We start from the raw sequence: 12141 nt of genomic DNA, 5'->3' as shown, positions 1-12141 counted from the left end.
AAATCCCTTGAGTCTCACAACAAAGGGAAATAATCCTTTTCCCCTTCCCCCCTCCAGGTGCTCCTGGAGAGATACACAGACACAAGCTCTGTGAAACTACACAGAGACTCCCCCCTCTCTGTTCCCAATCCTGGAAACAAAAAGTACTTTCCTATTCCCCCAGAGGGAATGCAAAATCAGGCTAGCAATCCAACACACAGATCTCCCCGATTTCTTCCTCCCACCAATTCCCTGGTGAGTACAGACTCAATTTCCCTGAAGTAAAGAAACTTCAACAGGTCTTAAAAGAAAGCTTTATATAAAAAGAAAGAAAAATACATACAAATGTGCTCTCTGTATTAAGATGATACAACACAGGGTCGATTGCTTAAAAGAATATTGAATAAACAGCCTTATTCAAAAAGAATACAAATCAAAGCACTCCAGCACTTATATTCATGCAAATACCAAAGAAAAGAAACCATATAACTTACTATCTGATCTCTTTGTCCTTACTCTTAGAAACAGAAGACTAGAAGGTAGAAACTGCTTCTCCAAAGCTCAGAGAAAGCAGGCAGGCAGACAAAAGACTTAGACACAACCTTCCCTCCACCCAGAGTTGAAAAAATCCGGTTTCCTGATTGGTCCTCTGGTCAGGTGCTTCAGGTGAAAGAGACATTAACCCTTAGCTATCTGTTTATGACACGTACAGCTTTATATACTTATGTATTTCTATAGACCCAACCAACGCCCTCTGAAAAATGTCTTAATGTCTGCAAGAGATCAGCACTTGGAAGAAGGGCAGCTGTCTCCAGCTAAGTCATTTGATGCTAGGCCGGAGGGGGGACGTTCTGATAGGCTGAAAAGGCATTTTGTGACACTATCACTTTCTAGGTGTCTTTCGTGTTTTATTTTGAAAATGTATTTAGCTGGTTTTCTGAAATATTCCACTTCCATAATATGACTTTGAATAAAGAAATAGTCATCAGATGGAGCTTATCCATGTTTGCAGTTAGTGTATCTCTTTGTTCATAACAGAATAGCAGCGATGAAATCATGCTGACATTTAGAAATGAAATGTTGGCAGTTTAAGAAAATGAACCATCAGAGAAAGAACCGTTGATTAGAAACCTGAGTTTGAAATAAAACACTTAAGGGAATTCTTCGGTAACTTTGTAGCTGAGTATAATCTGGTTTTTTTTTTTGATTTTTTTTTTTTTTTACAGTATTTCTTTAACTGTTGGAGCATTTGTTAAAGAAAGACTGCTTGGTATAAATTTATCCTGGAGTTTATAATAAAATTCAGGGATTCCAAGTGGAAACAAACCTTTTGTATGTGCCAGGAGGACAGAGGGAGAGTGGAAGTGCACCGACTTTGGGGTTCAGTTTCCTCTCTTTATATCTTTAAAGATAACACTGGGACTGCCGTAACCAGCTTATTCCCTTCTTCCCCTGAGCACCCCTTTGATCAAAAACTGGCCTATAAGAAATGAATATGTTGTTGCTGACTCTTCTGTGGGTGCTTTATTGGAACGACATAACTTCTTGGGTACCACGTGACATATTACTAGGAAGAAACTTTGTGTGTTTCTTTTCCTCTTGTAAACTAATCTTGGAAGTCGTAATTGCAACCCAGTTAGTGTCTTACAATTAAAAGAATTTGCAACAAACGTTGCAGCTAGCTAATGTAGAAGAGTTCAGAAATAGTCACTCTAGGTGTTAAAAGCTGTTCTTTTGGTCACTTGTAACAGGAAACTGCCCAAGGAACCTTCTATAAAAACACTTTGATTTAAAAATAAACAGAATATGTAATTAAGCATAACTACATAAGTAAGTGTAATAATAATATGGTCTCTGTGTATATGTTAAAACTCATAAAAGGTAAACCATTTACCATAAACATAACCCAAATAATACAGATTTAAAGATTTCACCCTCTCACAATCTACTTACCTTTTGTGCTCTGAACACTGGGAGTGGTGTAGTAAAGCAGATTTTTATCTTGCAAAATATTTTTTTTATTCCTTTCTTGACACTTCTAAATGTCAGGGAGAAAGTACAGGTTGTAACACCATCTACCTGAGCAGAATTTAACTTTAAAAAGTATGATTAAAACTATAAAACAGAGTAGAATTTTGGACAGATGGGCCAACCTTGTTTTGTAATTAACTGTTGAGACATTTCAGTTGATTTTGAACTATATAAACTCCTGGATTTTCTGTGATTATTTATTACTAGTGGCAGTTGTATCAGGGGTTGCTATTTTAGGGCCTAATTTAACTCTTGCTGAAACCAATAAGAATCTTTCTGTTGGATCAGACCCTCTGAGAGGATAAATTATGGGAGACACAAGTGAGTCTGAAAAATAGCTTTTAAAATAATGGAGAAAAGCTTCCCCTGGTTTTAGCATTTGCCTGGTTTAAAGGATGTTGGGTTTGAAATTAGATACAAGTGACAACTCTGGATTTGCTCCTCTATCATTTTGCTACATGGAAATAACTTTACTACAGTCTGGGGAACTGGGAATAATTATCTGATTGCCGTACTGCTAACCAGAATAGCTAAGAATTATACATCCTACACACTTTGTGCATGTTTACGGTGGGGAAAAAAACACACAATTCTAATAACAAACACATAGAACATTGTTGTAAAACAAATGCTGCTAATGAATTGACAGGACTCTGCAAAAAGGGATGTGCGAGCCTAGAAGTAATGTCTTTGCTGAGATTTAAATGAGCTTCTTACTGACTAGAATGAAACGCTCCTATGGTCCAATGAGCGCTGCAGGCCTACCACACTTGAGGCTATTGCTCTTACATTGTCTTCCTTCTTTTCATGGGGATGATGGAAGCTGCAATGTAGACAGTAGATACGAGTGCCAGGGGTCACACAATAATAATATATTTTCTAGTGCCACTTTATATGGTATATACATTGCTTTGGTGCTGTAACTCCCAATCTGAGCCTTGCACCCTGAGTGTCTGTGTATAGTTGCAACCTGCCAGCACACTCCAGTCGTACTCTGGCTTTCACCAGCCCTGGTTACTGCTTGCAGAGTGACTCCAGCACACTCCCAGTCCCAGATTTTCCCCCAAAGTGTCTTCTGCACTGTCCAGCCCTCTCCTGCACAGTTCAGATATTAGAGGTCCATTGCCCCTGTATAGGGTCAATGTACAACAACTTGCTACTTTAATTGGAGTTACTCACACAGTTCAGTTTAAATGCAACACTGGATTAGTTTTGATTAAAGAATAAAACAAGTTTATTTAACGACAAAGAGAGATTTTGAGAGTACAAGTATAATGCATTAAACTCAAATGGTTACAAGAGAAATGAAGTTAAAAGGATGGTAAAAGCCTTACCACATGTTCCCAGCAACACAGCTGACCAAATTCTCAAGTCAAGATCTGCCCTCAAAGTTCCTCTGTCTTTTTAGGCAAAGAAGTGAAGCGTGAGAGACAGAATACCTGGGGTGTTTTTGCTCCTCACTTTTATAGTCCAGTCCCCCTTTAAAATGCATTTTCCGGAGGGTTACCCTAGATACTTTTCATTCCAGCTATGAGGATGGAGACCTGGAGTCTCATGGTGAAAGAGGATCCACATTGTTTTTTAGAATAAAGATTGATCTGCTCCTGCCGCCCTCCATTGCCAAAGGATCACTTGACAGGTGATTGGCAAATCAGCTTTGATAACACCTGGCTAGAGGTATCAGCTTGTCCTTTGTCTTTTGAAGGACAGATTTACCCACTCCCCCAGACTAGTCTGGCAAACAAACTGCAGTCATAATTTCAATGTATGTTCCCAACTTTATACATTACACACATTTCACCATGATATTATTGACCATCAAGTTACTAGTTTTCAAATGACACCTCACAAGGTATATTTTGTACTAAGATTATTACAGTAGAGTGCAGGGTGTGAATCTAGGGTTGCATTTGGTCACAGTGCATCATTTCTAATGATATACAAATAGTTAATCAAATTTTATCTTTCCAACATGTGACGGTAACTATTTTCTATTCTGGCATCCTGATCTTTTCTATAAAGAATGTTTGTGGTAGACCATTGTGTCTGCAATAATTTATGAATACTGTATGTTTACCTGGCTGTTGGGATGTTTACTGTCTGAATATATTAGTTTAATTTAATAGAGATCAGTAAGGAAAATTAAGCAAGAAACATCCATGCTCAGGTGTGACTTTTATATAGAGGGAAGCAAATCTGAGAATGAAAACAATAGAGAAAGCTTAACCAAGCAACTTTCCCTTGGTGACTGTCAAAGTGCTCACAGTTCCTGTAATGGCTGTGATGGTACAGAGAGTCATGTTAGTGTTTAAAAAACAAATGTTGCTAGTATAGATGGCACTGCTACAGGTCATTGATCAAGAAGCTGGTTGCTCAAGGCTGTTTTTCTAATGAGTTCTTTAAATCACATTCATGTGTTCTTAAAGAACATAAGAATGGCCATTGAGGGTCATACCAATGGTGCATGTAGCACTGTATCCTGTCTTCTGGCAGTGGCCAGTGTCCGATGCTTCAGAGGGAGTGAACAGAACAGGGCAATTATCAAATGATCCATCCTTGTCATCCATATTCCAGCTTCTGACAGTCAGCGCTATAGAGACAACCAGAGAATAGGGTTGTATCCCTGACCATCTTGGCTAATAGCCATTGATGCACCTATCCTTTATGAATTTACCTAATTCTTTCTTTAATCTATTTATACTTTTGGCCTTCACAACATTCTCTGGCAATGAGGCATAAGTTGGCAGCATGTTGCATTAAGAAATACTTCTTTATGTTTATTTTAAATCTGTGCCTGTTAATTTCATTTGGTGACCCTGGTGCTTGTGTTGTGTGACGGGGTCAATAAAAACTTCTTCATGATTCACTTTCTTTGCAAGTTTCATGATTTTATAGACTTCTCTCCTATCCTCCCTTAGTCGTCTCTTCTGAGATGAGCAGTCCCAGTCTTCTTAATCTCTCCTCATATGGAAGCTGTTTCATACCTCTGATCATTTTTGTTTCCCTTCCCTGTACCTTTTCCAGTTCCATTATATCCTTTTTGAGATGAGGTGACCAGAAGCGCCCACAATATTCAAGGTGCAGGCATACCATGGATTTATATAGTGGCATTATGATGTTTACTGTCTACTTATCTATCCCTCTCCTAATGGTTCCTAACATTCTATTAGCTTTTTTTGACTGCTGCCTCACATTGAGCAGATATTTTCAGAGAACTATCCACAATGACTCCAAGATTTCTTGAGTGGGAATAGCTAATTTAGACTCCATTTTCTGTATATATAGTTGGGATTATTTTTTTTTTTTCAATGTGCAGTATTTTGGACGTATCAACACTGAATTTCATCTACCATTTTTTCACCCATTCACTCAGTTTGAGATCCCTTTGTAACTCTTCACAGACAGCTTTGGACTTAACTATCTTGAGTAGTTTTGTGTCATCTGAAAACTTTTCCACATCACTTTTACCCCTTTTCCCACAACGTTTATGAATATGTTGAACAGCACAGGTCCCAGTAGAGATCCTTGAGGGATCCCACTATTTACCATTCTCCATTTGAAAACTGACCATTTATTCCTACGCTTTTGTTTCCTATTTTTTAACCAGTTACTGATCCAGGAGAGGACCTTTCCTCTTAGCTCATTACTGCTTAATGTTCTTGGGAGCCTTTGGTGTAGGTCCTTGTCAATGGCTTTCTGAAAATCCAAGTACACTATATCCGCTATATCCTTGTCAATCAGTTTGTTGACCCCCTTAAAGAATTCTAAGACATTGGTGAGGCATGATTTCCCTATATAAAAGCTATGTTGACTCTTTCCCCAATGTATTGTGTTCATTTATGTGTCATAAATCTGTTTGTTTTTTACTATAGTTTCAATCACTTTGGTACTGAAGTTAGGCTTATTGGCTTCCAAGGTAATCCTGTCAACTAGAAGCTTTTTAAAAATTGGCATTAACATTACATGTTCTCCAGTCATCAGGTACAGAGGCTGAGTTAAGCGATAAGTTGCATACTACAGTTAGTAGTTCTTCAATTTCATATTTGAGTTCCTTCAGAATTCTTGGATGAATGCCCTCTGGTGTGGGTTTTTTTTTTTTTTGTTGTTGGTCCTTTTACTATTTTTTTCTTTGTATATGTGGTATACGTTTTAAGTTTGAGCCTGTATTATGGTTTCATATAGCTTGCAGGCATGTCACTCGTGACTCTTCCTTTCAATTTCTGTTTAGATTCCTCATTTTTGTGTAGTTCCCCTTTCTGAAGTTAAATGCTACTGTGGTGGGTTTCTTTGGTATTTGCTCCCCTACAAGGATATTAAATTTAATTACATTATGGTTGCTATTACCAAGCGGTTCAGCTATAGTCGTCTCTTTGACCAGATTCTGTGCTCAGCTTAGAACTAAATCAAGAATTGCCTCTCCCTTTGTGGGTTCCTTGACTAGCTGCTCCAAGAAGCAATCATTAATGGTGTCTAGAAATTTTATCTCTGTATCCCTTCCTGAGGTGGCATGTACCGGGTCAAGGTCAGATTAGATGATCATAATGGTCCCTTCTGACCTTAAGTTCTATGAATATGGGAATAGTTGAAATCCCCATTACTGGATCTTCTATTTTTTGTAGCCTCTCTAATCTGAGCATTTCACATTTAAGCATCTGCTTTTGGAAACCAAGTCTGGCTGGCGAAGGATTTGTAATGCAACATTCTTAATAGTGGCAAACTGTTATGGTTTATTATTTGTATTGTGGGATCACCCAAAATGTGCTAGGTGCTGGACAAATAGAAAGGAAAATGCAGGATCTGTTCCAAAGAAGTTGCAGTTTGTAAGACAAAATAATTAAAGGTGACGGTTGTCAGGCAATCTTGTCATTTCTTGTTGTTCTTGGAACCTCCTCTAGGGTGGCCTGATACCATCTCAAATGTAACTCTGTCAAAACTGAACTACTTAATTCTCCTCCCAAGTCCTATCAGCTACACCCTTGCTCATTACTGACGACAGCACCACTATGCTTCTTGTCACTCATGGATGCAGGGCCACCTTAGACTCCTCCACCTATTGCCTCTTCACCTACACAGGCTGTAACAGAGTCCAATTTCTTCTTCCCTTATGTTCTCTAAAAGTCAGTGCTTCCTCTCCATTCCACTGTGAAATTGCTAATCTGTGCTCTGGTCATCTCCTCCTCCGGTCTTTGATACTAACCTTGCCTAACCTCAGTTAATTCAAATAGTTGCAGCCCCTTTTCCTTTGACCATGTCACCCCTTCTGAGTCACTAAATTACCTCCCCATTGTGCTGTGTGTAACGTTTGAACATTTTGCCCACAGTGCATCCCCTCCCTGGATCTCTGGTTGGTCCTGTGTCCCTCCTCCTCTCCATCCATTGGAGACAGAAGCCTCAATCCTACCTTAATCCCATTCTCTCAATCATCACTGCACCTTCTTCCAGGCTGCCTTATGTGCTTGGAATGACCTGCCAAACATTGGTCTCCTTGTCCCACAAATCATAACACTGGAGGGACCGCAAGAGGTCATCTAGTCCAGTCTCCTGCATACTTGGCAGGACTAAGTATTATCTAGACCATTCCTGACAGCTGTTTGTTTAACCTGCTCTTAAAAACCTCCAGTGATTGAGATTCCACAACCTCTGTAGGCAATTTAATTCCAGTGTTTAGCCACCCTGACATTTAGGAAGTTTTTCCTGATGTCCAACCTAAACCGCCCTTGCTGCACTTTAAGCCCATTGCTTCCTGTCCTGTCCTCAGGAGGTTAAGAAGAACAAGTGTTCTCACTCCTCCTTGTAATAACCTTTTTATATGTTTGAAAACTGTTATGTCCCCCCCCCCCACCCAGCCTTCTCTTTTCCAGACTAAACAAACCCATTTTTTTTCAATCTTCCCTCATACGTCATGTTTTCTAGACCTTTAATCATTTTTGTTGCCCTTCTCTGGACTTTCTCCAGTTTGTCCACATCTTTCCTGGAATGTGGTGCCCGGAGCTGAACACAATACTCACATTTGAGGCCTAATCAGTGTGAAGTAGAGCTAGCATGACAAGATGTCCCAATTTTATAGGGACAGTGCCGATATTTGGAGCTGTCTCTTATATAGGCACCTATTGCCCCCCAACCCCACCCCCATCCCACTTTCACACTTGCTGTCTGATCACCCTAAGTAGAGAAGAAGAATTACTTCTCATGTCTTGCTTATAATGCTCCAACTACTACATCTCAGAATGATGTTTGCTTTCTTTGCAACAGTGTTAAACTGTTAACTCATATTTAGCTTGGGGATCCACTATGACCCCCAGTACTCCTTCCTAGGCAGTCCTTTCCGCAGTACTCCTTCCTAGGCAGTCACTTCCCATTTTTGTATGTGTGCAACTGATTGTTTCTTCGTAAGTGGAGTACTTTTCATTTGTCCTTACTGAATATCATCCTGTTTACTTCGTACCATTTCTCTAGTTTGTCCAGATCATTTTTAATTATAATCCTATCCTTCAAAGCACTTGCAACCCCTACCAGCTTGGTATCATGTGCAAACTTTATAAGTGTACTCTCTCTGACATTATCTAAATCATTGATGAAGATATTGAACTGAACTGTACCCAAAATTGATCCCTGTGGGATCCCACTCGTTATGCCCTTCCAGCATGACTGTGAACCGCTGATAACTTCTCTGGAAATGGTTTTCCAAACAGTTCTGTACCCACCTAATAGTAGCTCTATCTAGATTACATTTCCCTAGTTTGTTCATGGGAAGGTCATGCAAGACAGTATCAAAAAACTTTATTAAAGTCACGATATACCACATCTGCCACTTCCCCCCATCACAACTAAAATCCCACTTCTACTGGACCCCTTCCAACCTCTCCTTCCCAAAGCATGTCCCTGTCATCACCCAATAACTTTGCTTGTATGTTGCAGCCATTAGCAGACGAACTCTGTATTCCAATGCAGAATCATTGGAGCCTGCCACTCTGAAAGGACTCTTCTGTGGAGTTAGTGCTCTCAACTCCTGAATAAGGGAGTGTATCCTCTGTTCTTCCCCCCACCCCAAACCTCAGGCAGCCTCAGTGTTTCCCGGGGACCCGAATGAGTGTCATAATACAGAGTCTTAAGGATGGGGGAAGTAAACTGAAAAATGGAGGGGGAATCCTTCAAGACTTTGTCGTACCTTCACTGAGAAAATGGGTCTATTTACAAATATATAACGTAATTGCCCTATCCTAAGAGAAGGTTGGAATCCAATACTAGGCATCACGTTGATGTCTTGGGGGCTTATAGTTCCAGAACTGTGCAGTAGCTGTAGCAATTGAACTCAGTTTGGCTTGAGAGAACTGGAGAGTTAGGACTGGGCTTTACTTTTCAGGTTCAAGAGAATTGGAATTACCATTTGTATGTTTCTCTTAACCAGCATATCTCCCAGAGAGGAATAAGTACAAAGCTGCTCCTCATTCATATCAGCACATTTGTTTATTGGTTGTTTCTGATGTGTATAAATGTACATGTGAAAGCTGCAATGCCATGACCTGAGCACTCCATTGGCTGCTTGTCAAGCTCAGAAATTTGCAGTGGTTGAGGGAAGTAGAAATGCATTTGAAGCATATAACAAGAAGTAGACCCTTTGAGAGTGCAGTGCGTTAAGGAGGGAGGATTAATGGATGATTTAACTTCTGTATGTTTATTCAGTCACTTTAAAAAAACAAAACAAAAAAAACCCTTTGTTTAATTTGTAGCAGTCTCATAGTCCAAACTAACACCATGTAATGGAATTTAAGAGCACCAAAAGAGCCATTTCTGTCTATCACAAAATTGATATGTATTTAAAAAAATGCATGAAGTCTATTATGGCTCTGAAAAGCTGTTACTCTCTCAAGTGAGTAAAACTAACTTTACAGGGGGAGAGAAAAGGTGATAGTAGCTGTGGAGAACTCGAATAAAAATATTGGTTAAACTTTCTTATGCACCTAACACTGTAATTAATAATCAAAACAAGGATATTAAGGACATTATATCTCACTCACTGTTCTGGCTGAAAAATTGCAGTACATATGATCTGTAATAGCACTAACTTTTCAGATTTCTTTGCAGGAGCTAGGCACTGAGCAATGACTTAGAAACAAGTGTCAATCTAATTCTACTCTTAATTCTGAATTTCTTTGTTTTTGTGGATTCATCACACTCTTGGGATTAGTTTTTCAGATGAAGCCTCTGTACTTGGGAATATATTTTATCATACCCTAAGGGCTTGATGATGAGTCATTAGTTAAATGCGGGTTTTGCCATTCACATCAATAGGAGCAGAATTGTGTAAGTAGTCTAATGCATGATGAAAATTCTGCTGTTTTTCTTCCTTCTCCCAGGGTCAGACAGTCCATCGTAACTGCTTTTTTGATTAGATATTTTTCATGGTTCCTGATAATTTGAGGAAATATTTTTCTTGCAGTTTCTTTTATTGTCTCAATCTCTTCAGTCACACTGGAGGCACACTTGCTCCTCTCTGGGTTTGGACTGTGTTTTGTGCCTTCCACTTCTTCTGTATTTGGTGATAGGCTGCCTTGGCTTTGCACGTTTCACAGGAATTCCGGTGCAAAAGGATGCGTTATGACAATCTCAGAGGGGTGAGCCAGAAAGTGTGTACTTAATAATAATGAAACCAAACAAAACAGAAGAGAAAACAAATTAAAAAAGGCTTTGACTTCAGGACATTTTGCTGCATCTTCTTGTGATTAATTCCAGAGATCTGTCAATACTCTGGCAGCGTTTACTTCTTCAGTACACTGCCAAGTCAATAAACCTAGTTTAAATTTTGAGCATTTGGGCCATCAGGACTTCACCATGGGGTTGTTAGTTTTATTGATAACCTGTTTTGGAAATCAGGAATTGGATGCACTAGTCTAGAGACAGGTTTGTTACTAAACCTGGGAATTTTATGCTTTCCAGCTGTGTAAACAACTTGACCTATGCCATATAGAGGGCTTTGTTACTCTCTTCGTTGTTGAAGCATCATCTGCTATCTTGACCTGGCCTGCAGGATGCATCCATCATAGAATCAGCATTTCCATCTAGAAGATACAGAGAAGGAGAGGCCTCTGTTTGGAGGAGACAAGCTAACACAAACATCGGTCTGTGAACAGAGCATATTGTATTTTCTGAGATCTTCCAATCTAGACATTTTGACCAAACATCCCTTAGATTTATATTTTTAGGCATTAACGTATTGTTTTAAAATAATTTTTATAATTTCTGGGTAAATTAGATTAAAAAGTCTCTAACCTGTTGTCCTGCCAAACACCACTCTCCTTCACATGCATTTAATACATTGTCCTGTCTGCCTCTGGAGGTGGATCTGATCTCTCCACCAAGAGCAGCCATGCAGGGGAAGGACAATTCTTGTCCCTCCCCAGCCCGGACTAGCAACTGGGGTGCTCCCAGCAGCACCAGGAGATCAGATTTTACAGGGAAAGGCTTATTTCACAGTTTGTGATAGGTATTTCATGGCCATGAAATTGGTAAGGCCCTATCTATTTACATACAAAGTCAGGGACGATAAGAGATCAATCGGGCAGTAGCACACTGGAGGATAAATTAGAGAGTTATCCTGACTCTGGGTTCAGGCAATAAAATTTGGAGATATAAGGAAAAGGCAAAGACGACACCTCTTTTCCCTGAACCTAGGAATTTATTGGGCAGTGTGATTACCTTCATGCAAATGGGATCACAACCTGCCCTGGCTGAAACTGCAAAGGACATTTTGGTGTGAGATGTATCAGAGGGGTAGGTGTGTTAGTCTGGATCTGTAAAAGCAGCAAAGAGTCCTGTGGCACCTTATAGACTAACAGACGTTTTGGAGCATGAGCTTTTGTGGGTGAATACTCACTTCGTCGGATGCATGCAGTGGAAATCTCCAGGGGCAGGTATATATATGCAAGCAAGAAGCAGGCTAGAGATAACGAGGATAACTACAGGGAATGCTTCAAATAGGGACTGTGATATCCCTAATGTTAACCTGCAAGGCAACGCTAGCATAGCCCAGAGGAGATTATTTGGATGGCTAACAAGCTGGTGGTATCAGGAAGCTGATACCAGGTACAAGCAAGTCCCTCTCATGCTGGAGGCAGGGGGCTAACAAAGTGA

General features: G+C 39.8%; 1 protein-coding gene and 1 long non-coding RNA gene across 2 annotated transcripts in view; one reads left to right on the top strand and one right to left on the bottom strand.

The window, feature by feature from the left end:
* The window catches only part of PPM1H (protein phosphatase, Mg2+/Mn2+ dependent 1H), a 215571-nt gene that overhangs the window by 44769 nt on the left and 158661 nt on the right, over positions 1 to 12141 (top strand). The window lies entirely within an intron of this gene.
* Positions 278 to 12141, bottom strand: part of LOC127034925 (uncharacterized) — a 105582-nt gene continuing 93718 nt past the window's right edge. Inside the window, exon 2 of the long non-coding RNA XR_007769528.1 lies at positions 278 to 496. This is a non-coding gene — a long non-coding RNA (uncharacterized LOC127034925). The remainder of the gene's footprint in view (positions 497 to 12141) is intronic.

This window comes from Gopherus flavomarginatus, chromosome 1 (genome assembly GCF_025201925.1).
Source record: "Gopherus flavomarginatus isolate rGopFla2 chromosome 1, rGopFla2.mat.asm, whole genome shotgun sequence".
Lineage (NCBI taxonomy): Eukaryota > Metazoa > Chordata > Testudines > Testudinidae > Gopherus > Gopherus flavomarginatus.
Note: the sequence above shows the minus strand (reverse complement) of the source record. Positions and strands in the feature narration are given on the sequence as shown.